Genomic DNA, 27,597 nt, shown 5'->3' on the forward strand with positions numbered 1-27,597 from the left:
AAACTACTAAAAACATACTAAAAACAATGCCAAAAAGCGTATAAATTATCCGCTCATCACAACACCAAACTTAAATTGTTGCTTGTCCCCAAGCAACTGAAAATCAAATAAGATAAAAAGAAGAGAATATACTATAGACTCCAAATTATCAATGAAACTTAGCTCCAAATTAGATGAGCGGGACTAGTAGCTTTTTGCCTCCGAACAGTTTTGGCATCTCACTTTATCCTTTGAAATTCAGAATGATTGGCTTCTTTAGGAACTCAAAATCCAGATAGTGTTATTGATTCTCCTAGTTAAGTATGATGATTCTTGAACACAGCTACTTATTGAGTCTTGGCCGTGGCCCAAAGCACTCTGTCTTCCAGTATTACCACCGGATACATACATGCCACAGACACATAATTGGGTGAACCTTTTCAGATTGTGACTCAGCTTTGCTAGAGTCCCCAATTAGAGGTGTCCAGGGTTCTTAAGCACACTCTTTTTACCTTGGATCACAACTTTATTTCTTTCTTTTTCTTTTCTTTTTCTTTCTCCCCTTTTTTTTCTCGTTTTTCTCCTTCTTTTTTTTTCACTGCTTTTTCTTGCTTCAAGAATCATTTTTATGATTTTTCAGATCCTCAGTAACATGTCTCCTTTTTCATCATTCTTTCAAGAGCCAACAATTTTAACATTCATGAACAACAAATTCAAAAGACATATGCACTGTTCAAGCATACATTCAGAAAACAAAAAGTATTGCCACCACATCAAACCAATTAAGCTAGTTTTAAAGATGAATTCAAAATCCTGTACTTCTTGTTCTTTTGTGATAAAAATAGTTTTCATTTAAGAAAGGTGATGGATTCATAGGACATTCATAACTTTAAGGCATAGACACTAAGACACTAATGATCATAAGACACAAACATGGATAAACATAAGCATAAATTTTCGAAAAAAAACAGAAGAATAAAGAACAAGGAGATTAAAGAACGGGTCCACCTTAGTGATGGCGGCTTGTTCTTCCTCTTGAAGGTCTTATGGAGTGCTTGAGCTCCTCAATGTCTCTTCCTTGTCTTTGTTGCTCTTCTCTTATGATTCTTTGATCTTCTCTAATTTCATGGAGGAGAATGGAGTGTTCTTGGTGCTCCACCCTTAGTTGTCCCATGTTGGAACTCAGTTCTCCTAGGGAGGTGTTGATTTGCTCCCAATAGTTTTGTGGAGGAAAGTGCATCCCTTGAGGTATCTCAGGGATTTCATGATGAGTAGGATCTCTTGTTTGCTCCATCCTTTTCTTAGTGATGGGCTTGGGGTCATGCCTTCTCAGTTGAACCGGCTTCCCTCTTGAGTTTCTCTTCCATTGAGTGCCCTCTTCACAAATGTTTATGAGGACTTGGTCCAACCTTTGATCAAAGTTGACCCTTTTTGAGTTTGAAAGGGATCTCGGGGATCACCTTCTTCAAGGCCACAACTTCATAGAAGTGGTCTTGATGCACCCTTGAGATGAATCTTTCCATCTCCCATGACTCGGAGGTAGAAGCTTTTGCCTTCCCTTTCCTCTTTCTAGAGGTTTCTCCGGCCTTGGATGCCATAAATGGTTATGGAAAAATGAAAAAGCAACGCTTTTACCACACCAAACTTAAAAGGTTTGCTCGTCCTCGAGCAAAAGAAGAAAGAAGAGAGTACAAGAAGAAGAAATGAAGAAGAAGGGAATGGCTTTTGTGTTCGGCCAAAGAGGGGGAGAAGTGGTGTTTAGGTTGTGTGAAAATGAAGGGGTGAAGAAGGGTTTATATAGGGGAGGGGGGCTCATGGTTCGGTCATGTAAGGGTGGGTTTGGGAGGGAAAGTGGTTTGAATTTGAATGGTGAGGTAGGTGGGGTTTTATGAAGGATGGATGTGAGTGGTGAAGAGAAAGAAGGGATTTGATAGGTGAAGGGTTTTTGGGGAAGAGGTATGGAGGTGATTGGTGAAGAAGAGAGAGGGTGGTGGGGTTGGTGGGGATCCTGTGGGGTCCACAGATCCTGAGGTGTCAAGGAAAAGTCATCCCTGCACCAAATGGCATGCAAAATCACGTTTTGAGCCAATTCTGGCGTTAAACGCCGGGCTGGTGCCCATTTCTGGCGTTTAACGCCAGGTTCTTGCCCTTTTCTGGCGTTTAACGCCAGTCTGGTGCCCCTTTCTGGCGTTAAACGCCCAGAATGGTGCCAGACTGGGCGTTAAACGCCCACCTGCTAGCCTTACTGGCGTTTAAACGCTAGTAAGTTCGTCCTCCAAGGTGTGCTGTTTTTCTTCCTGTTTTTCATTCTGTTTTTGCTTTTTCAATTGATTTTGTGACTTCTCATGATCATCAACCTAAAAAAAATATAAAATAACAAAAGAAAATAGATAAAATATAATATTGGGTTGCCTCCCAACAAGCGCTTCTTTAATGTCAGTAGCTTGACAGATGGCTCTCATGGAGCCTCACAAATGATCAGAGCAACGTTGGAATCTCCCAACACCAAACTTAGAGTTTGAATGTGGGGGTTCAACACCAAACTTAGAGTTTGGTTGTGGCCTCCCAACACCAAACTTAGAGTTTGACTGTGGGGGCTCTGTTTGGCTCTGTTTTGAGAGAAGCTCTTCATGCTTCCTCTCCATGATGACAGAGGGATATCCTTGAGCCTTAAACACAAAGGATTCTTCATTCACTTGAATGATAAGTTCGCCTCTATCAACATCAATCACAGCCTTTGCTGTGGCTAGGAAGGGTCTGCCAAGGATGATGGATTCATCCATGCACTTCCCAGTCTCTAGGACTATGAAATCAGCAGGGATGTAATGGTTTTCAATCTTCACCAAAACATCCTCTACAAGTCCATGAGCTTGTTTTCTTGAGTTGTCTGCCATCTCTAACGAGATTCTTGCAGCTTGCACCTCAAAGATCCCTAACTTCTCCATTACAGAGAGAGGCATGAGGTTTACACCTGACCCTAAGTCACACAGAGCCTTCTTGAAGGTCATGGTGCCTATGGTACAAGGTATTGAAAACTTCCCAGGATCTTGTCTCTTTTGAGGTAATTTCTGCCTAGACAAGTCATCCAGTTCTTTGGTGAGCAAAGGAGGTTCATTCTCCCAAGTCTCATTTCCAAATAACTTATCATTTAGCTTCATGATTGCTCCAAGGTATTTAGCAACTTGCTCTTCAGTGACATACTCATCCTCTTCAGAGGAAGAATACTCATCAGAGCTCATGAAAGGCAGAAGTAAGTCCAATGGAATCTCTATGGTCTCATTTTGAGCCTCAGATTCCCATGGTTCCTCATTAGGGAACTCACTGGAGGTTAGTGCACGCCCATTGAGGTCTTCCTCAGTGGCGTTCACTTCCTCTCCTTCCTCTCCAAATTCGGCCATGTTGATGGCCTTGCACTCTCCTTTTGGATTTTCTTCTGTATTGCTTGGGAGAGTACTAGGAGGGAGTTCAGTAACTTTCTTGCTCAGCTGTCCCACTTGTGCCTCCAAATTCCTAATGGAGGACCTTGTTTCAGTCATGAAACTTTGAGTGGTTTTGATTAGATCAGAGACCATGGTTGCTAAGTCAGAGGGGTTCTGCTTAGAATTCTCTGTCTGTTGCTGAGAAGATGATGGAAAAGGTTTGCCATTGCTAAACCTGTTTCTTCCACCAGTATTGTTGTTGAAACCTTGTTGAGGTCTCTGTTGATCCTTCCATGAGGAATTTGGATGATTTCTCCATGAGGAATTATAGGTGTTTCCATAGGGTTCTCCTAGGTAATTCACCTCTTCCATTGAAGGGTTCTCAGGATCATAGGCTTCTTCTTCAGATGAAGCATCCTTAGTACTGCTTGGTGCATTTTGCATTCCAGACAGACTTTGAGAAATCAAATTGACTTGTTGAGTCAATATCTTGTTCTGAGCCAAAATGGCATTCAGAGTATCAATCTCAAGAACTCCTTTCTTCTGATTAGTCCCATTGTTCACAGGATTCCTTTCAGAAGTGTACATGAATTGGTTATTTGCAACCATTTCAATCCGCTCTTGAGCTTCTGTAGGCGTCTTCTTCAGATGAAGAGATCCTCCAGCAGAGCTATCCAAAGACATCTTGGATAGTTCAGAGAGACCATCATAGAAAATACCTATGATGCTCCATTCAGAAAGCATATCAGAAGGACACTTTCTGATTAATTGTTTGTATCTTTCCCAAGCTTCATAGAGGGATTCTCCATCCTTCTGTCTGAAGGTTTGGACTTCCACTCTAAGCTTACTCAATTTTTGAGGTGGAAAGAACTTTGCCAAGAAGGCATTGACTAGCTTTTCCCATGAGTCCAGCCTTTCTTTAGGTTGTGAGTCCAACCATGTCCTAGCTCTGTCTCTTACAGCAAAAGGGAATAGCATAAGTCTGTAGACCTCAGGGTCAACCCCGTTAGTCTTGACAGTGTCACAGATTTGCAAGAATTCAGCTAAGAACTGATGAGGATCTTTCAGTGGAAGTCCATGGAACTTGCAATTCTGTTGCATTAGAGAAACTAATTAAGGCTTAAGCTCAAAGTTGTTTGCTCCAATGGCAGGGATAGAGATGCTTCTCCCATAGAAATCGGGAGTAGGTGCAGTAAAGTCACCCAGCACCTTCCTTGCATTGTTTGCATTGTTGTTGTTTTCGGCTGCCATGGGTTCTTCTTCTTTGAAGATTTCTGTAAGGTCCTCTACAGAGAGTTGTGCATTAGCTTTTCTTAGCCTTCGCTTCAAGGTCCTTTCAGGTTCAGGGTCAGCTTCAACAAGAATGCCTTTGTCTTTGTTCCTGCTCATATGAAAGAGAAGAGAACAAGAAAATGTGGAATCCTCTATGTCACAGTATAGAGATTCCTTGAGGTGTCAGAGGAAAAGAAAAGTAGAAGACAGAAGTAGAAAATTCGAACTTATCATAGAAGAAGGAGTTCGAATTTTTCATTAAGGAATAGTGTTAGTCCATAAATAGAAGGATGTTAGGAGAAAGGAAGTAATTTTCGAAAATTAAGTAAAAGACTTTGAAAACATTTTGAAAAACACTAATTGATTTTCGAAAATAAGAGTGGGAAAGAAATCAAGTGATTTTTGAAAAAGATTTTGAAATTAGAAGTCAAAAAGATTTGATTGAAAACTATTTTGAAAAAGATGAGGTTAAGAAGATATGATTGGTTTTAAAAAATATGTGATTGAGAAGATATGATTTGAAAATAATTTTAAAAAGATTTTGATTTTAAAAAATTAATGACTTGCCTAACAAGAAAAGATATGATTTAAACATTAAATCTTTCTCAACAGAAAAGGCAACATACTTGAAATGTTGAATCAAATCATTAATTGATAGCAAGTATCTTTGAAAAAGGAAAGAAATTGATTTTGAAAACATTTGATTGAAAAGATATGATTTGAAAAAGATTTGATTTTGAAAAACTTTGAAAACTTGAAAAAAAAATTGATTTGAAAACAAATTTCTCCCCCTTGTGCCATCCTGGCGTTAAACGCCCAGAATGGTGCACATTCTGGCGTTTAACGCCCAATGCACTACCTTTTTGGGCGTTAAACGCCCAGCCAGGCACCCTGGCTGGCGTTTAAACGCCAGTCTGTCTTCTTCACTGGGCGTTTTGAACGCCCAGCTTTTTCTGTGTAATTCCTCTGCTGTATGTTCTGAATCTTCAATTCTCTGTATTATTGACTTGAGAAGACACAAATTAAAAATATTTTTGGATTTTTAATAATCAAAATGCAACTAAAATCAAATAACAATGCATGCAAGACACCAAACTTAGCAGTTTGTATACTACTGACACTAATGAGAATGCATATGAGACAGACAAAACACTCAAGTCAAGAGAATTAAAAGATTAGAGTAAGAAATCATCAATAACATCTTGAAGATCCTTAAGACACATGAATGAATGCATGCGATTGACACCAAACTTAAAATGAGACTAGTGTCTCAATAAGAAACATAACATATTTTTTTTTTTGGTTTTTATGATTTTGTAATTTTTTTGTGATTTTTCGAAAATTATATGGAAAAGAAAATAAAGGTATCAAAATTCTTAATGAGAATTCCAGGAATCATGCAATGTTAGTCTAAAGCTTCAGTCTAAAGGAATTAGACATGGCTAGCCAAGCTTCAGCAGGACATTGCATTCAAGAGCTAAATTGATGGAGATCAATCAGCTTTGGTGATGATAAGAACATCACCTTGAAACACTAGAATTCATTCTTAAGAACTCTGAAGAAAAATACCTAATCTAAGCAACAAGATGAACCGTCAGTTGTCCATACACGAAACAATCCCCGGCAACGGCGCCAAAAACTTGGTGTGCGAAATTGTGATCACTACTTTTCATAAAGATAAAGATAGAGGTAATTATGTAATTCATTGGTAGGAACTTCAGATAAGCGTATGAAGATGCCTTCCCTTCCGTCTCTCTGCTTTCCTACTGTCTTCATCCAATCCTTCTTACTCCTTTCCATGGCAAGCTTATGCAAGGGTTTCACCGTTGTCAGTGGCTACCTCCCATCCTCTCAGTGAAAACGTTCCTATGCTCTGTCACAGCATGGCTAATCATCTGTCGGTTCTCGGTCAGGCCAGAATAGAATCCAGTGATTCTTTTGCGTCTGTCACTAACGCCCCGCCTGCTAGGAGTTTGAAGCACGTCACAGTCATTCAATCATTGAATCCTACTCAGAATACCACAGACAAGGTTAGACCTTCCGGATTCTCTTGAATGCCGCCATCAGTTCTTGCCTATACCATGAAGACTCTGATCTCACGGAATGGCTGGCTCGTTTGTCAGGCGAGCACTCGGTTGTCAGGCGATCAACCATGCATCGTGTATCAGGAATCCAAGAGATAAACACTAGAGCCTCGTTTGCTTGTAGAACAAGAGTGGTTGTCAGTCACTTTGTTCATGAGTGAGAATGATGATGAGCGTCACATAATCATCACATTCATCATGTTCTTGGGTGCAAATGAATATCTTGGACAAAGAACAAGCGGAATTGAATAGAAGAACAATAGTAATTGCATTAATACTCGAGGTACAGCAGAGCTCCACACCTTAATCTATGGTGTGTAGAAACTCCACCGTTGAAAATACATAAGAACAAGAGTGATCATTGGTTTCGGCCCCAGAGAGGGAACCAGAAGAACCAAGATGAAAATACAATAGTAAAAGGTCCTATTTATAGGAAACTAGTAGCCTAAGAATTACAAAGATGAGTAAATGACATAAAAATCCACTTCCGGGCCCACTTGGTATGTGCTTGGGCTGAGCAATGAAGCATTTTCGTGTAGAGACTCTTCTTGGAGTTAAACGCCAGCTTTTATGCCAGTTTGGGCGTTTAACTCCCATTTTGGTGCCAGTTCCGGCGTTTAACGCTGGGAATTCTGAGGGTGACTTTGAACGCCGGTTTGGGCCATCAAATCTTGGGCAAAGTATGGACTATCATATATTGCTGGAAAGCCCAGGATGTCTACTTTCCAACGCCGTTGAGAGCGCGCCAATTGGGCTTCTGTAGCTCCAGAAAATCCACTTTGAGTGCAGAGAGGTCAGAATCCAACAGCATCTGCAGTCCTTTTCAGTCTCTGAATCAGATTTTTGCTCAGGTCCCTCAATTTCAGCCAGAAAATACCTGAAATCATAGAAAAACACACAAACTCATAGTAAAGTCCAGAAAAGTGAATTTTAACTAAAAACTAATAAAAAGTATACTAAAAACTAACTAAAACTACTAAAAACATACTAAAAACAATGCCAAAAAGCGTATAAATTATCCGCTCATCAACTACCACCATCCTCTGCCGCACCATTCCACCATTTCCTCCAGCAACAATAGCAATAGCTCTGTGCAAAAAAGAACAAGCGAAGGATGCTTCAGAAGAACAATATCGCCGTTGTCATCGTCATCCCCACTACCACTCTTCCATTGTCATTCCTCACCTCCATCACCACAACTACAACCCTCACAACCTCATATCTAACTCCACGACCCTGACTTCATACCCTTCTTTCCCCACCTCTGTCTCTATGGATCTGTTGCTCCATGCTTTCATTCTTTTGAATCTTGATGTCTTTCTTCCCTAAAACTTCTATTTATTCTGAAAAAAAATTGAATCATGTTGTTGTTGTTATTGGAATTACAAATGTGATGGTGGTAATAGAGTTTGGTGGCGGAGGTTGGAGATGACATAAGGATGGGATAGGATTACATTGATAAATTGAGGGTTTGGGAGGGTGGGCAGCAGCAGTGAGAGGTAAGGAATTTGGGAGGGTAAGATTATACAGATTTGTTGATGCTTGTGGTTGTTTTTGCTTCTGCTTCTAGTTGTTTTTTTTTTATGTTTATTGCATTGTTTTATTGTTGTTGCTGATGATGCTTTGATGAAGAAAGAGAAAAAAGAAAAAGAGATGATGTTGTAAAGGAGAAGGGTATTTTAGTCTGAAGGACGATTTTAAAATCAAGTTAAACTTTAAGGACGAATTTGTAAGCAAAAAAAGATTGGAGATGAAAAAAATGTCATCCCCTATACCTTAGGGATCAAAATCGTACTTAACCCTAACTATTACATAAACATGCCATCATTCCTTCTTCTTGGCAACGCCCGAGCTTTCACCCTCTCCTTCACCCATAGCATCATCATCCACGAGCTCTCCATTCAAAACAACCTTGGTCACATCCAACTTCTCAACATCTATCTTTGGAAAAAATGCCTCGATCTGGGCTACAACTCGATTGAATCCTTGTGTAATGCTTCATACACCTCGATCTCTAATTCCTAAATTCGAGCTACAAGTTTCTCTTTCTCTGAGTTTAGATCTTTAACATTATACTCTAAATTTTGTCGATGACCCTTGAAATTTGTCAACTCAGTCTCCTTAGACTTCACATAGGAAGTTAACAAGATAACTTCTTTCTCTTTTTCCTTTAATGACCTAGCCAGCAGTTCCACATATATAGCATCTTTCTTTTCCTTTTCCAAAGCAAGTTTTTGTGTCCGATCTATTGACACAAGGCGAGCACCCATAACCTATAAATAGTGACTAACCCCAACAAATCTAACTTCATTGATTAATTTCGCATCAGAAAAAAATTGGCCAAATTGATTAGCAAGTGCCATAAAAGGGAAAAACTCGGACCACAATGATTTCAAATTTTCCTCCTCAAAATAACCATGTAGCCTTTTCTGCACATCATAGGTCGCCTTAATCCCCTCTATATTCACTTTGTCGATGTCCTTAATATCAATAAAATCTGCAGATTTCTCCCTAGAAGGAGCCACTTCTCCTTTTTCTTTTGTACCTTGGCTTCAACTCTGATTGCACAGCTTCTGCTCCAGATTTCTTCATATTTGTAGTTGCCCTTTCTTTTTATTCGTTTACTTGCTATTCAGAAATGTCTTTAGTCTAACCATTGTGATGGTTGGAACTTTTTCACCTACATCACCATTAAATAATTATATTTTTCATCCCATTATAATATCAAGGCATCACAAAAACCTATAATTGCATATATGATCCAATAGTGTCTGTCTATCTTTTTTCAACTTCACCAACTCAATAATTGATAATAACTCACCAGTAGACATTCAGAAACAAGATATTCCATTACCAAATCATTATCTATACATCTATCCTCAACATCCAGGATTTGATTGGGTTCAAGTGATCCGAAAAGAGAAAACTTTTTCTCCAAAAGCTCATTGATATCAAATGAAAATTCATCTACTACACTTTGAACATTTACAAGCATTACCTTAAAATTTTTGAAAGAGGACTTATATAGTCCAAAAATGGACCTACCTGGATGGCTACTTAAGTTTACCCATAAGCCCCTCCTAACCCCTTTAACTTGAAACATTGAGAAAACAGTCCTAGTAAGGAAGGATAGTCTAGGAGTTCCATCAAGTTCTCAAATGTCCTAACAAAGCCCCAAGAGTTAGAATGTAACTGCGTTGGAGCACAGTTAAGTTAGTACAAAATACCACATTGAAAGTCTATAAACGAGAACCTAATGCCAAGTTCAATAAACAAACAGCTATACAAGTAGAAATAAGACCAGTCACCTCGCCTCTCACACACACGGTCCCCTTCCTCACATGGATGAAATTCTATCTTTACATGTTCTCCTTCCCTCACCCGTACATTTTACCCTAGTGCATTCACAGACTCCACATCACTAAACTATGAAATCCTACTCTTTACATCATCATCCACCCAGTTATATGGGTAATTTTTGTTAACCTCAACCTTAGCTTTTTCCATCCCTATACTATTACCTAAGATAGAAAATCAAAGAGAAAAAGAATAGGAGTAAAAAATATGAAAGTAACTAACATTTTTTATTCAACGCATGAAGTATAAGTTCAAAACTATTTTTCTTTCTCTCCACTACTTAGCACTAACGCAATCAAAACTGACTTGAAAAGAGAAACCATGTTTTAAGACACTAAAGTGTCAATAAAATAGTTATGTCTTCTCACATCCACTGCGATCAAATATGGACCGTGGATTAATACCATAAAAAGAGTTCTTTAATCTAATAGTTAGGAATTTTTCGAAATATGTGCTACGTGTCACATCAATAAATTTGCATCCGGCACATAGATACAAATTATGAGCTTGGGGGCTCACACCCTTAACACATATTGCATGAATGGCTAAGGTAAACACACATGCGAAAACTCAACCTGCCTCTTTAGCACATTGGCAGATCAAGTTTGGAGGCTATGATATGGTTGTTACACCTCGACCACTCTCCCTTAAAGCTCGACCACTCTCCTTAAAGCCCAGCCACTCTCCCTTAAAACTCAGCCACGAAGTTGTCAACTATATTATTCTCAGCTAACGCGCAAATAAATTAGAAGCAGACTCATTCAAAACTAGGATATAACTTAACAAAATACATACGCAAAATAGTAAGTGGCAAAATATCTAGAGCAAATGATGTCGAATAAATCGAAAAGTCGAACTCTATCAGGTAAAATATGTCTTTACTCTTTATATAAAGAAAACAGGCCAACAGGGAAGAGATAGATAAAAAAATAAACAAAAGTCACATTCTTTAATATTGTTATCCTTTTTTATATTTGAAATATTGACTTGAGTATTAGAGTGGCTTTTGCAGGTATCCTTTCTCTATATTCTATAGAAATCGATGTATAGCTCAATCAGAAGATAGACCTGGGATCGAGAAAAAGTACTATGTCTCAGCTAACTCATCTGAGACAGAACAATTACCACAGGATAAATTTAATATTTGTTAGATATATAACAAAAATGCGATGTATACATTTAACTGGAAGGTTAAAATTGTAAAATGTTCGTAAAATAAAATTAAACTAATTTACCTTATGTGGATAAAAATTGAATTTTTAGACGATTCTCAAAGTAAAACTAATGTTTTTTTCTATGCGATATACAATGATTATAATCCTACAATTATAGGAATTATATGAAAGTAAACAAATTTTAATATAATATGTTACAATAAAATATTTATGAGTATACTCAACAAACTATTTAAAATATTTATTTTTTATTATATACACAATCGGACACAACTGTCTCAAATAAAAAAAGCATTATACATTCAAAAGCATTCTTCGAGACTAAAAAATGAAATAATACATGAATTTCAACGGACAAATGATTTCTCACACTATATATATTATTAATCAAAAGAAATATAAAAGTGTGCTGTTCAAAAATATTCTAATTAAGTGTTTATCGTTTTAGTTATAATATTTAATTCGATGTTAAAGGGTGTTCAAAATATTTTTATTTTGGTGTTTGTCCAAATAATATATTATCGGTTGAATGAGTTGTTTACACTGAAGAGTATTGATACTTACCAACACAAGCATGCTGAATTTATTTTCTCTAAGTTAGCCATTCAGCGGATAAAGATAAACATGTAGCATTGACAAACCCCATTTTGACGGTTTATCTTGTATTGATTTTAAGAGATTTTATCACCTTTTACCCACATTTATTCAATGAAATAGCATGGTTTTGTGATTGTCTCCTTATTTGTGCTTAGATGTGAAAATATGTTTTTAGACCCTTAATTTGATGGTTTTAATCTCCCTTTGATTCCACTAGATGCCTTGATATGTTTGCTAGTGATTTCAGATTGAAAAGGCTAGGAATGGATCAAAGGAGTGAAGAAGGAAAGCATGCAAAGTGGAGAAATCATGAAAAGTTAAAGAAGTTGAAATCGCCCATGGACGCGCACGCACACCTGGCGCTTGCGCGCACCTGCGAATCATCCCATGGACGCGTACGCGTGCTGTGCGCGTACGCGTCGGTGTTGGTTTATGATTTTTTTAATGAAAACGTGGCCAACGAATTCTGAAGGGTTGTGGGGCCCAATCCCAACCAACTTTGGCGCCAAAGATGCTATTTAAAGCCAAGGATTGAAGAGAAAGGGGGATTCCAACTCATTAGTTCATTTTACACACATTAAGATTAGTATAGAAGTAGTTTCTAGAGAGAGAAGCTCTCTCTTCTCTCTAGAATTAGGATTAGGTTAGTTCTTAGATCTAGATCTATTTCTTCTTCTTCTCTCTTCCAATTTTCGTTCCTCTCCTCTATTGTAGTTGTAGAATTCTTCTTCTAATGTAATTCCTTTGTATTGATAGTTGTAGTTTGTGAATTCTCTTTTGTAGATCTACATTTCTCCTTCAATGCAATTGGTAAGTTCTTTGTTGTTTCATGATTGATTTGGTTTTCTATTGTGGACCTCTTGCCTTGTAGTTAGATCTCTCTTTAATTCTTGCAAATTCATGTGTTTACTTGTATTGCACTCTATGTGTTTGATGAAATGTCTCTTATAGCTATTAGTTAGATTTTGTTCCTCTTGGCCTAGGTAGAGTAATTAGTGACACTTGAGTTATCTAATTCCTTTGTTGATTGGTAATTGGAGAGATTGCTAATTGGTTTGGAGTGCACTAAAGCTAGTCTTTCCTTGGGAGTTGGCTAGAACTTGTGGCTCAAGTCAATTCATCCACTTGACTTTCCTTTATCTAGTAAGGGTTAACTAAGTGGTAGCAATGAACAATTCTCATCACAATTGAGAAGGATAACTAGGATAGGACTTCTAATTTTCATACCTTGCCAAGAGCCTTTTATAGCTGTTAGTTTATTTTTATTGCCATTTACTTTCATGCCTCTTATCAAAACCCCAAAACAACCCAAACCAATAACAAGACACTTTATTGTAATTCCTAGGGAGAACGACCCGAGGTTTGAATACTTCGGTTTATAAATTTAGGGGTTTGTTTTAGTGACAAACAACTTTTTGTATGAAAGGATTTGCGATTGGTTTAGAGACTATACTTGCAACGAGAATTCATTTGTGAAATTCTAAACCGTCAAAAATCCAATCATCAAAATGGCGCCGTTGCCGGGGAATTGCAATGGTGTTATGTTATTGGTTATTGTATATATGTGAATAGTGTGAATATGTTTGCTTTTGTTAGCTCTTGCTAGTTTTAGGATTTAATTTTCTTGCTTCTTATTTGATTTTGTTTTCATTTTCCTCTTGCTATCATGAATTCTCACCTTGGCTATGAGTTTGGTTATCAACATGTTGTAGGAAATGAGGACTATAATGAAAATGTGTATCAAGAATGGGATAACCAAAGGTGGGAGGAGCCATATGCTTATGATCAATCCTCATGGCAACAACCTCCACCAATGCACTATGAAGAAGAGCCATTCTATGATGCATACCAATCCAATGGCTATGGTGAATCACCTTGTGACTTTCAAGAACCACCACCATATGCCTATGAACCATATCCTCAACATAACTCTCAACCATACTCACAAGCCTCTTTTCACCAACCACCTTCATATGACCCTAATCCATATCCACCATTCCAACAACCATATGAGCCATATGAACCACATATAGAGCCACCACCATTCCAACATCAATCTTTTCAAGAGCCACCTCCTCCACATTATTACCAAGATGAACCACCTCCAATATACGAAAATTTTCAACCACAAGATGAATACTACTTTCCACCACAACCTCCCATGGAAGAATACTCATATCCATTGATCCAAGAGCCACATGATCCTAATCATATTTTCCAAGAGGAACAAGAGTCAAGGGATCATCTCAAGGAAGCATTGGATCAATTTCAAGCAACCATGGAGTGTGTTGTGCAACAAGTGGAAAGAGTGGAAAACATTGAACCACCACAACTCTACCAAGAAGAACCACCTTCCTATTATGAACCCTTCCTCCAAAATGATGAACCCTTCCACCTACCCCAATCTCTAATGGATGAAACCATTGGTGTTCTTGTTCAAGGGTAAGAAGAGATGAAAAGGGATGTGCAAAATTTCATGGCCGCCTTAGATGCGGTAACAAATCAATTAGCCTCCCAATGCTTGAACACTCAAGGAACTCCCATGGCTACATGTGGAGAATCAAATGAAGAACATAGCATGAAGGAGAGATTGGAAACTCCAGTGGGAAATGAAGGAAGTTGCTTTGTATTGGAACAATTGGAGGAAGCCTTAATTGTTGAAGACAAGGAAGAAGTGGTAGAAGACTTAGGAGATGCGGAGCCTCTATGGGAACATAAAGTTGAAGAAAACCCCTATAAGATGATTGAAATTGATGCTAGGGAGGAAAGTGCACACCTTCCAAGGCATATTCCATATGAAGACTTGGATGGGATAGAGAAAGAATTGAGTTCCCTTGGAGATGAAGATCAAGCATCAAGTCTTAGTGGTGAAGAATCCTTTGAGCATGAAGAACCTTCTCCGGTTGGATTTGAAAGTGTTGAGGAGGTAAATTTTTCTCACCCTCCCTATTATGATTTGAGTAAAGGAAAAGGTTTAGATAAAATTGTTAAACAAAGGATTGAGACTAAGAGATCTTGTGAAGAGGTGGAAGTCCCTAGACATAGAAGAACGAGGGTTGGCTATGCTTTGTCAAGATCTTTGGAAGCATCTTTGCCTAGGTTGCCATCTACACCTTCATTTGAGTGGGTGAAATTCATTTCTATTAGCTTTATTATCCCACTTGAATATGGTTTGCTTGAAACGGATGGCCAACTTAGGGAAGTTTGTGGGATGAAGCGTAAGCGGAAAAGGTTTTGTGGTGGGCGTTGCAAATCAAGGCTCATTATGGTTGAGGCATCAAACATGAGATATAAAGGATGGAGTAGTGCTCAAATAGATGGGTCTAGAAGGATTGTTGGGCACTTCATAGAGAATTCACCTTACTCACCACCCGGTTGGACTAATAATGATGATCAACCTCAAGACGGGTGTGAAAACAAAGTGTGGGACCCCGGATCACAAGAAGATGATCAACTTTGGGAGCCCCAAGCTTGTGAAGAACTCCATCAAGACTTGGCTCAATCCATAAGAAATCTTGGGGCACAATGGAGAACCAAGCATTGATGGGAGTTCCAAGATGAATACAAGCACAAGCCACCTTGATGAGGAGCTCCCCATAAGTCCAACTTAAGGACAATAAACAAAAGTGCTAGGTGGGAGACAACCCACCATGGTAAATTCTTTTCATTTTCCCTTTTTGTACATATTGATAGAATTAGTTTAATTTCATGTTTTGTTTAGATAATTGAGTTTGATTGGTAGTATAATATGATAAATAAGGTTTTGGGGCGTTTTGGTAGCTGTTTGGAGGATTGAAAGGCTTGGATTGGTGTAAGAACTTAGAAAAATATTTTTTGAAAAACAGAACACCATCCATGCGTGCGCGCACTTGACGCGTACGCGCATGATGAGCGGATAATTTGTACACTTTTTGGCATTGTTTTTAGTATGTTTTTGGTAGTTTTAGTTGAGTTTTTATTATATTTTTATTAGTTTTTAGTTAAAATTCACTTTTCTGGACTTTACTATGAGTTTGTGTGTTTTTCTGTGATTTCAGGTATTTTCTGGCTGAAATTGAAGGTTCTGAGCAAAAATCTGATCCAGAGACTGAAAAGGACTGCAGATGCTGTTGGATTCTGACCTCCCTGCACTCGAAGTGGATTTTCTGGAGCTACAGAAGCCCAATTGGCGCGCTCTCAACGGCATTGGAAAGTAGACATCCTGGGCTTTCCAGCAATATATGATAGTCCATACTTTGCCCAAGATTTGATGGCCCAAACCGGCGTTCAAAGTCACCTCAAGAAATTCCAGCGTTAAACGCCGGAACTGGCACCTAAATGGGAGTTAAACGCCCAAACTGGCATAAAAGCTGGCGTTTAACTCCAAGAAGAGTCTCTACACGAAATTGCTTCATTGCTCAGCCCAAGCACACACCAAGTGGGCCCGGAAGTGGATTTTTATGTCATTTACTCACTCCTGTACACCCTAGGCTACTAGTTATCTATAAGTAGGACCTTTTACTATTGTATTAGAAGACTTTGGTAGCTATCTTCGTTTTATGCTATCTTAGATCATTGGGAGGCTGGCCATTCGGCCATGCCTAGACCTTGTTCTTATGTATTTTCAACGGTGGAGTTTCTACACATCATAGATTAAGGTGTGGAGCTCTGCTGTACCTCGAGTATTAATGCAATTACTATTGTTCTTCTATTCAATTCCGCTTGTTCTTTGTCCAAGATATCACTTGTTCTTCAACATGATGAAGGTGATGATTGACGCCCATCACCATTCTCACTCATGAACAAAGTGACTGACAACCACTCTTGTTCTACACGCATCTGAGGCTTAGTGAATATCTCTTGGATTCCTGATAACACGATGCATGGTTGATCGACTGACAACCGAGTGCTCGCCTGACAAACGAGCCAGCCATTCCGTGAGATTAGAGTCTTCGTGGTATAGGCAAGAACTGATGGCGGCATTCAAGAGAATCCGGAAGGTCTAACCTTGTCTGTGGTATTCTGAGTAGGATTCAATGATTGAATGACTGTGACATGCTTCAAACTTGTAACCTGCTGGGCGTAGTGACAACGCAAAAGAATCAATGGGTTCTATTCCAGTAGGAGCGGGAACCAACCGGTGATTGGCCGTACTGTGACAGAGTGCGTGAGCATTAGCTTTCACTGCGAGGATGGGAGGTAGCCATTGACAACGGTGAAACCCTACATAAGCTTGCCATGGAAAGGAGTAAGAAGGATTGGATGAAGACAGTAGGAAAGCAGAGAGACGGAAGGGAAGGCATCTTCATGCGCTTATCTGAAGTTCCTACCAATGAATTACATAAGTATCTCTATCTTTATCTTTTATATTATTTTTGTTCATCATCATCATACATTTGAGTCTGCCTGACTAAGATTTACAAGATGACCATAGCTTGCTTCAATAGTAACAATCTCCGTGGGATCGACCCTTACTCACGTAAGGTATTACTTGGACGACCCAGTGCACTTGCTGGTTAGTTGTGTGAAGTTGTAGTGATCACAATTTCGCGCACCAAGTTTTTGGCGCCGTTGCCGGGGATTGTTCAAGTTTTGAGCAAGCTTCTTGTCCGGTAACATCAGTGCCAAGATCCGGCAACGTGCACCAAGTTTTTGGCGCCGTTGCCGGGGATTGTTCAAGTCTTGAGCAAGCTTTTGGTAACAATGCCTGAGATTGTTCAGTTTGGACAACTGACGGTTCATCTTGTTGCTTAGATTAGGTATTTATTTTTTTCGAAATTCTTGAAGATGAATTCTAGAGTTTCATGATGATTTGTTGAAATCTGGCTGGCTGAGAAGCCATGTCTAATCTGATTGGACCGAGGTTTCAACTTATCACCACAAGAGCTTGTTGATTTTCATCAATTTTGCTTTTGGAGCAGTGATCTGCTAAGGCTTGGCTGACCTTTTGGTCATGTCTAGTGTTTTGGACCGAAGCTTTCTTTAGCTTGGCTGGCTGTGAAGCCATGTCTAATTCCTGGACCAGAGTCTTAGACTAGCATTGCACGGATTCCTGGAATTCTCATTAAGAATTTTGATACATTTTCTCACTTAATTTTCGAAAAACACAAAAAAAATTACAAAATCATAAAATTCAAAAATATTTCTTGTTTGAGTCTAGTGTCTCATCTTAAGTTTGGTGTCAATTGCATGCATTCATATGTCTTAGTGATCTTCAAGATGTTCTTGATGATTTACTTGCTCTGATCTTTGAATTCTATTGACTTGAGTGTCTTGTGTGTCTCATGAGCATTTTCATTTTGTTAGTGTCAGTAGTATACAAACTGCTAAGTTTGGTGTCTTGCATGCATTGTTATTTGATTTTAGTTGCATTTTGATTATAAAAAAATCCAAAAATATTTTTAATTTGTATCTTTTCAAGTCAATGATACAAAGAATTGAAGATTCAGAACATACTGCAGAGGAATTATACAGAAAAAGCTGAGCATTCAAAAATGCCCAGTGAAGAAGACAGACTGGCGTTTAAACGCCAGTCAGGGTACCTGGTTGGGCGTTTAACGCCCAAAGAGGTAGCATTTTGGGCGTTAAACGCCAGAATGTATACCATTCTGGGCGTTTAACGCCAGGATGGTGCTAGGGGGAAGATTTTGTTTTCAAAATCAATTTTTTTTTAAGTTTTCAAAGTTTTTCAAAATCAAATCTTTTTCAAATCATATCTTTTCAATCAAATGTTTTCAAAATCAATTCCCTTTCTTTTTCAAAGATACTTCCTAACAATTAATGATTTGATTGAACATCTCAAATTTGTTACCTTTTCTGTTGAGAAAGGTTTTATGTTTAAATCATATCTTTTCTTGTTAGGCAAGTCACTAATTTTTAAAATCATATCTTTTCAAATTGTTTTCAAATCATATCTTTTAAAATTGTTTTCAAATCATAACTTCTCAATCACATCTTTTTAAGACCATAACTTTTCAATCATATTTTTTTTATCACATCTTTTTCAAAATGGTTTTCAATCAAATCTTTTTTAAAAAAAAAACTTCTAATTTCAAAATCTTTCTCAAAAATCACTTGATTTCTTTTTCACTTTGAATTTTCGAAAATTATCAATCAAATTTTCAAAATGTTTTCAAAATCTTTTAACTGAATTTTCGAAAATTCTCTTCCCTCCTCCCACATCCTTCTATTTATGGAGTACCACTCCTTCTTAATGCACAATTCGAACCTTATCTAATTAAAGTTCGAATTCTTCTTCTCCTTCTTTCTTCTATTTTTTCTTTTCCTCTGACACTTCAAGGAATCTCTATACTGTGACATAGAGGATTCCACATTTTCTTGTTCTCTTCTCTTTCTTATGAGCAGGAGCAGAGACAAAGGCATTCTTGTTGAAGCTGACCCTGAACCCGAAAGGACCCTGAAGCGAAAACTAAGAGAAGCCAAGGCACAACTCTCTTTAGAGGACCTGACCGAATTCTTCAAAGAAGAAGAACACATGGCAGCCGAAAACAACAACAATGCCAACAATGCAAGGAAGGTGCTGGGTGACTTTACTGCACCTACTCCTGATTTCTATGGGAGAAGCATCTCTATCCCTGCCATTGGAGCAAACAACTTTGAGCTAAAGCCTCAATTAGTTTCTCTAATGCAACAGAATTGCAAGTTCCATGGACTTCCAATGGAAGATCCTCATCAGTTTTTAGCTGAGTTCTTGCAAATCTGTGACACAGTCAAGACTAATGGGGTTGACCCTGAGGTCTATAGACTGATGCTATTCCCTTTTGCTGTAAGAGACAGAGCTAGAATATGGTTGGACTCTCAACCTAAAGAAAGCCTGGACTCTTGGGAAAAGCTAGTCAATGCCTTCTTGGCAAAGTTCTTTCCACCACAAAGATGGAGTAAGCTTAGAGTGGAAGTCCAAACCTTCAGACAGAAGGATGGAGAATCCCTCTATGAAGCTTGGGAAAGATACAAACAATTAATCAGAAGATGTCCCTCGGACATGCTTTCTGAATGGAGCATCATAGGTATTTTCTATGATGGTCTCTCTGAACTATCCAAGATGTCTTTGGATAGCTCTGCTGGAGGATCTCTTCATCTGAAGAAGACGCCTACAGAGGCTCAAGAGCTGATTGAAATGGTTGCAAATAACCAATTCATGTACACTTCTGAAAGGAATCCTGTGAACAATGGGACTAGTCAGAAGAAAGGAGTTCTTGAGATTGACACTCTGAATGCCATACTGGGTCAGAACAAGATATTGACTCAACAAGTCAATTTGATTTCTCAAAGTCTGTCTGGAATGCAAAATGCACCTGACAGTACTAAGGAAGCTTCATCTGAGGAAGAAGCTTATGATCCTGAGAATCCTTCAATGGAAGAGGTGAATTACCTAGGAGAACCCTATGGAAACACCTATAATTCTTCATGGAGAAATCACCCAAATTTCTCATGGAAGAATCAAGAGAGACCTCAACAAGGTTTCAATAACAATAATGGTGGAAGAAACAGGCTTGGCAATAACAAGCCTTTTCCATCATCTTCTCAGCAACAGACAGAGAGTTCTAAGCAGAATACCTCTGACTTAGCAATAATGGTCTCTGATCTAATAAAAACCACTCAAAGTTTCATGAATGAAACAAGGTCCTCCATTAGGAATTTGGAAGGACAAGTGGGTCAGCTGAGTAAGAAAGTTACTGAACTCCCTCCTAGTACTCTCCCAAGTAATACAGAAGAAAATCCAAAGGGAGAGTGCAAGGCCATCAACATGGCCGAATTCTGGAAGGAAGAAGAGGCAGAGGACGCCACTGAGGAAGACCTCACTGGACATCCACTGACCTCTAATGAGTTCCCCAATAAGGAACCATGGGAATCTGAGGCTCAAGATGAGACCATAGAGATTCCATTGGACTTACTTCTGCCTTTCATGAGCTCTGATGAGTATTCTTCCTCTGAAGAGGATGAGTATGTCACTGAAGAGCAAGTTGCTAAATATCTTGGAGCAATCATGAAGCTAAATAACAAGTTATTTGGAAATGAGACTTGGGAAGATGAACCTCCCTTGCTCACCAAAGAACTGGATGACTTGTCTAGGCAGAAACTGCCTCAAAAGAGGCAAGATCCTGGGAAGTTTTCTATACCTTGTACCATAGGCACCATGACCTTCAAGAAGGCCTTGTGTGACTTAGGGTCAAGTGTAAACCTCATGCCCCTCTCTGTAATGGAGAAATTAGGGATCTTTGAGGTGCAAGCTGCAAAAATCTCACTAGAGATAGCAGACAACTCAAGAAAACAAGCTCATGGACTTGTAGAGGATGTTCTGGTAAAAGTTGAAGACCATTACATCCCTACTGATTTCATAGTCCTAGAGACTGAGAAGTGCATGGATGAATCCATCATCCTTGGCAGACCCTTCCTAGCCACAGCAAAGGCTGTGATTGATGTTGATAGAGGAGAGTTGATCATTCAAGTGAATGAAGAATCCTTGGTGTTTAAGGCCCAAGGACATCCCTCTATCATTATGAAGAGGATGCATGAAGAGCTTCCCTCAAAACAGAGCCAAGCAGAGCCCCCACAGTCAAACTCTAAGTTTGGTGTTGGGAGGCCACAACCAAACTCTAAGTTTGGTGTTGAACCCCCACATTCAAACTCTAAGTTTGGTGTTGGGAGGTTCCAACACGGTTCTGAGCATTTCTGAGGCTCCATGAGAGTCCTCTGTCAAGCTAGTGACATTAAAGAAGCGCTTGTTGGGAGGCAACCCAATGTTTTATAGTTAACTATTTTCTTTTGTTATTTTATCTTTTTTGTAGGTTGATGATCATAAGAAGTCACAAAAACAATGAAAAAGCAAAAAACAGAATGAAAAACAGGAAGAAAAACAGCACACCCTGGAGGAAGAAGCTGCTGGCGTTTAAACGCCAGTAAGCCTAGCAGTTGGGCGTTTAACGCCCAGTCTGGCACCATTCTGGGCGTTTAACGCCAGAAAGGGGCACCAGACTGGCGTTAAACGCCAGAAAAGGGCTAGAACCTGGCGTTAAACGCCAGGAATGGGCACCAGCCCGGCGTTTAACGCCAGAAATAGCTCAAAACGTGGATTTTGATGCTATTTGGTGCAGGGATGACTTTTCCTTGACACCACAGGATCTGTGGACCCCACAGGACCCCACCACCACCCTCTCTCTTCTTCCCCCATTCACCAATCACCTCAACATCTCTTCCCCAAAAACCCTTCACCTATCAAATCCCATCTTTCTCTTCACCACTCACATCCATCCTTCATAAAACCCCACCAACCTCACCCTTCAAATTCAAACCACTTTCCCTCCCAAACCCACCCATAATGGCCGAACTTCCTTCTCCCCTCTCTCCTATATATACCCTTCTTCAACACTTCATTTTCACACAACCTAAACACCACTTCTCCCCCTCTTTAGCCGAACACACCACCATCTCCCTCTTCCTCATTTCTTCTTCTTCTACTCTCTTCTTTCTTCTTTTGCTCGAGGATGAGCAAACATTTTAAGTTTGGTGTGGTAAAAGCGTTGCTTTTTCGTTTTTCCATAACCATTTATGGCATCCAAGGCCGGAGAAACCTCTAAAAAGAGGAAAGGGAAGGCAAAAGCTTCCACCTCCGAGTCATGGGAGATGGATAGATTCATCTCAAGGGTGCATCAAGACCACTTCTATAAAGTTGTGGCCTTGAAGAAGGTGATCCCCGAGGTCCCCTTTTCACTCAAAAAGGGTGAATATCCGGAGATCCGCCATGAGATCCGAAGAAGAGGTTGGGAAGTACTTACCAACCCCATTCAACAAGTCGGAATCTTGATGGTTCAAGAGTTCTATGCCAATGCATGGATCACAAAGAACCATGATCAAAGTATGAACCTGGATCCAAAGAATTATCTCACTATGGTTCGGGGGAAATACTTGGATTTTAGTCCTGAGAGTGTGAGGGTGGCGTTCAACTTGCCTATGATGCAAGGAGATGAACATCCTTACACAAGAAGGGTCAACTTTGATCAAAGGATTGGACCAAGTCCTTACAATCATATGTGAAGAGGGCGCACAATGGAAGCAAGATTCAAGAGGCAAGCCGGTTCAACTGAGAAGGCATGACCTCAAACCCGTGGCTAGAGGATGGTTGGAGTTCATCCAACGCTCAATCATTCCCACTAGCAACCGGTCCGAAGTTACCATAGACCGGGCTATCATGATCCATAGCATCATGATTGGAGAAGAAGTGGAAGTTCATGAGGTCATAGCCCAAGAACTCTACAAGGTGGCGGATAAGTCCTCTACCTTAGCAAGGTTAGCCTTTCCTCACCTCATTTGTCACCTCTGTTATTCAGTTGGAGTTGACATAGAGGGAGACATCCCCATTGATGAGGATAAGCCCATTACCAAGAAAAGGATGGAGCACACAAGAGACCCCTCTCATCAAGATCCCTGAGATGCCTCAAGGGATGCACTTTCCTCCACAAAACTATTGGGAGCAAGTAAACACCTCCCTAGGAGAATTGAGTTCCAACATGGGACAACTAAGGGTGGAGCATCAAGAACACTCCATTCTCCTCCATGAAATTAGAGAAGATCAAAGAATCATGAGAGAGGAGCAACAAAGACAAGGAAGAGACATTGAGGAGCTCAAGCACTCCATAGGATCTTCAAGAGGAAGAAAGAGCCGCCATCACTAAGGTGGACCCGTTCTTTAATTTCCTTGTTCTTTATTCTTCTGTTTTTCGAAATTTTGTGCTTTATGTTATCTATGTTTGTGTCTTGTGATCATTAGTGTCTTAGTGTCTATGCCTTAAAGTTATGAATGTCCTATGAATCCATCACCTTTCTTGAATAAAAACGTGCTTAAATTGAAAAGGAAAGAATTGCATGAATTTTGAATTTTATAACAGTTTAATTATTTTGATGTGGTGGCAATACTCTTGTTCTCTGAATGTATGCTTAAACAGTGCATATGTCTTTTGAATTTGTGGTTCATGAATGTTGGCTCTTGAAAGAATGATGAAAAAGGAGACATGTTACTGAGGATCTGAAAAATCATTAAAAATGATTCTTGAAGCAAGAAAAAGCAGTGAATACAAAAAAAAAAGAGAAAGAGAGAAGCAAACGAAAAAAAAAACAAAAAAAAATAGAAAGAAAGAAAAGAAAAAAAAAGAGGAGGAATAAAGTTGTGATCCAAGGCAATAAGAGTGTGCTTAAGAACCCTGGACACCTCTAATTGGGGACTCTAGCAAAGCTGAGTCACAATCTGAAAAGGTTCACCCAATCATGTGTCTGTGGCATGTATGTATCCGGTGGTAATACTGGAAGACAGAGTGCTTTGGGCCACGGCCAAGACTCAATAAGTAGCTGTGTTCAAGAATCATCATACTTAACTAGGAGAATCACTAACACTATCTGGATTCTGAGTTCCTAAAGAAGCCAATCATTCTGAGTTGCAAAGGATAGAGTGAGATGCCAAAACTGTTCAGAGGCAAGAAGCTAAAAGCCCCGCTCATCTAATTAATACTGATCTTCATAGATGTTTTTGGAATTCATTGCATATTCTCTTCTTTTTATCTTATTTGATTTTCAGTTGCTTGAGGACAAGCAACAATTTAAGTTTGGTGTTGTGATGAGCGGATAATTTGTACACTTTTTGGCATTGTTTTTAGTATGTTTTTGGTAGTTTTAGTTGAGTTTTTATTATATTTTTATTAGTTTTTAGTTAAAATTCACTTTTCTGGACTTTACTATGAGTTTGTGTGTTTTTCTGTGATTTCAGGTATTTTCTGGCTGAAATTGAAGGTTCTGAGCAAAAATCTGATCCAGAGACTGAAAAGGACTGCAGATGCTGTTGGATTCTGACCTCCCTGCACTCGAAGTGGATTTTCTGGAGCTACAGAAGCCCAATTGGCGCGCTCTCAACGGCATTGGAAAGTAGACATCCTGGGCTTTCCAGCAATATATGATAGTCCATACTTTGCCCAAGATTTGATGGCCCAAACCGGCGTTCAAAGTCACCTCAAGAAATTCCAGCGTTAAACGCCGGAACTGGCACCTAAATGGGAGTTAAACGCCCAAACTGGCATAAAAGCTGGCGTTTAACTCCAAGAAGAGTCTCTACACGAAATTGCTTCATTGCTCAGCCCAAGCACACACCAAGTGGGCCCGGAAGTGGATTTTTATGTCATTTACTCACTCCTGTACACCCTAGGCTACTAGTTATCTATAAGTAGGACCTTTTACTATTGTATTAGAAGACTTTGGTAGCTATCTTCGTTTTATGCTATCTTAGATCATTGGGAGGCTGGCCATTCGGCCATGCCTAGACCTTGTTCTTATGTATTTTCAACGGTGGAGTTTCTACACATCATAGATTAAGGTGTGGAGCTCTGCTGTACCTCGAGTATTAATGCAATTACTATTGTTCTTCTATTCAATTCCGCTTGTTCTTTGTCCAAGATATCACTTGTTCTTCAACATGATGAAGGTGATGATTGACGCCCATCACCATTCTCACTCATGAACAAAGTGACTGACAACCACTCTTGTTCTACACGCATCTGAGGCTTAGTGAATATCTCTTGGATTCCTGATAACACGATGCATGGTTGATCGACTGACAACCGAGTGCTCGCCTGACAAACGAGCCAGCCATTCCGTGAGATTAGAGTCTTCGTGGTATAGGCAAGAACTGATGGCGGCATTCAAGAGAATCCGGAAGGTCTAACCTTGTCTGTGGTATTCTGAGTAGGATTCAATGATTGAATGACTGTGACATGCTTCAAACTTGTAACCTGCTGGGCGTAGTGACAACGCAAAAGAATCAATGGGTTCTATTCCAGTAGGAGCGGGAACCAACCGGTGATTGGCCGTACTGTGACAGAGTGCGTGAGCATTAGCTTTCACTGCGAGGATGGGAGGTAGCCATTGACAACGGTGAAACCCTACATAAGCTTGCCATGGAAAGGAGTAAGAAGGATTGGATGAAGACAGTAGGAAAGCAGAGAGACGGAAGGGAAGGCATCTTCATGCGCTTATCTGAAGTTCCTACCAATGAATTACATAAGTATCTCTATCTTTATCTTTTATATTATTTTCGTTCATCATCATCATACATTTGAGTCTGCCTGACTAAGATTTACAAGATGACCATAGCTTGCTTCAATAGTAACAATCTCCGTGGGATCGACCCTTACTCACATAAGGTATTACTTGGACGACCCAGTGCACTTGCTGGTTAGTTGTGTGAAGTTGTAGTGATCACAATTTCGCGCACCAGCGCACCTGAGCATTTTTCGACCATCCACGCGGAAGCGCACTGTACGCGTACGCGTGGATGCAAAAATTCTACCCCAGCCAAAAACCCGAGAGTTAGGCCTGCGTTGTGCGAACATTGGGCCTAGAGCACAAGTCTATGCACGCGTGCGCGCACTTGGCGCGTACACGCACATGATCTTAAATTCGCAATGCACGCGCACGCACGCTGTGCGCACGCGCGTCGATTGCACAATCTGCACCCCCGGTACTTTTATCCGAGAGTTGTGCCAGACTTGGGCCGACACTATGCCTCCGGCCTAACTTGACGCACGCGTGCGCGCACCTGGTGCGTACGCGTCCTTCGACCAATATACCCATCGACGCATAAACGTGCATGACGCGCACGCGTCGGTAAAAAAAAAAAAAAGAAAAAAAAGAGTTTTTTCTCATCTTCCATTTTCTCTTGTTCACTGCATTCGCATACTTCTACTCTTTCCATTTTCATTTTGTTTCTATAGCATGTTTTCAGTTTTTTTCTAAGTGTCATTTCAATAATGGTGTTGGATTCTTACACTCAATTGTTGAGAAATTCTTGCATTATATTGGTGCTTCTTGACTTGTTTGATATTGTTGGGTGATGAAACTTTTAAATCAATGCTTCATCTTGTATGACTCTTATGTCTTTGTGCATTGATATGACCTCATATTGTCTTTCATGACCCACTTCTTCTTATGTGAACTTGATGTGCCATATGCTCTTCATGCTTCGATTTTACTCTTGCATCAAGTATTAGTTAATATGCCATTAGCTTATATTGTTTTCTCACTTACATGCGTAGCTAACATGTTGTGAGAACCTTACTCTTCTTTGGCATTAGCACCGCCTATGTTCTATTTGCTTCGATATCTTTGTTATAGGCTTAACTTTCTTTCTTTTTCTTTCCTTTTTGGTTGGCCACCAAGGAGGGAGAAAGGAAAAGCTTTTAAATGGGGCAACAAATAAGTCATCCGCACAACCTTTTGAAGGAGCTCATCAATTGTAGCAACCCGTACCCCCTTGCTCATCTTTGAGTGCACCGAGGACGGTGCCAACTTTTAAGTGTGGGGAGGTCGTCCGACCATTCGGCGATTTTGGGTGACAAGTTTCTAATCCCAACACTTTTGCATTTCATTTTAGGTTTTTAGGATTCTTATTGCATATATATACACAATAAGCTTAGTCAAAATAATGAAAATTTTCAAGATTTCTATCTATAGGGCACCTTAATTGATTTGAGTGAAAACTTTTTATAGAACTTGCTTGAAATATATATATATATATTGTGGATCATGTTTTTTTGAGCTAAGAACACAAGCAAGTGAGATTTGAGCCTAATAGTGTGGTTACATCTTATAACCACTTATTTTCCCTTCTTGTGTGCATTATTCTCTTTCTATGATTGTAATTTTACTTTGTTTGATTCTTTATGTCCATTATTT

General features: G+C 39.5%; 1 non-coding gene across 1 annotated transcript; it reads left to right on the top strand.

The window, feature by feature from the left end:
* Nucleotides 1-4,136: 4,136 nt before the first annotated feature.
* On the top strand, nucleotides 4,137-4,244 carry LOC130972258 (small nucleolar RNA R71). The gene has a single exon (XR_009083448.1). It is a non-coding gene; the product is annotated as a small nucleolar RNA R71 (small nucleolar RNA).
* The last annotated feature ends 23,353 nt before the right edge of the window (nucleotides 4,245-27,597 follow it).

Source organism: Arachis stenosperma, chromosome 3 (genome assembly GCF_014773155.1).
Source record: "Arachis stenosperma cultivar V10309 chromosome 3, arast.V10309.gnm1.PFL2, whole genome shotgun sequence".
Lineage (NCBI taxonomy): Eukaryota > Viridiplantae > Streptophyta > Magnoliopsida > Fabales > Fabaceae > Arachis > Arachis stenosperma.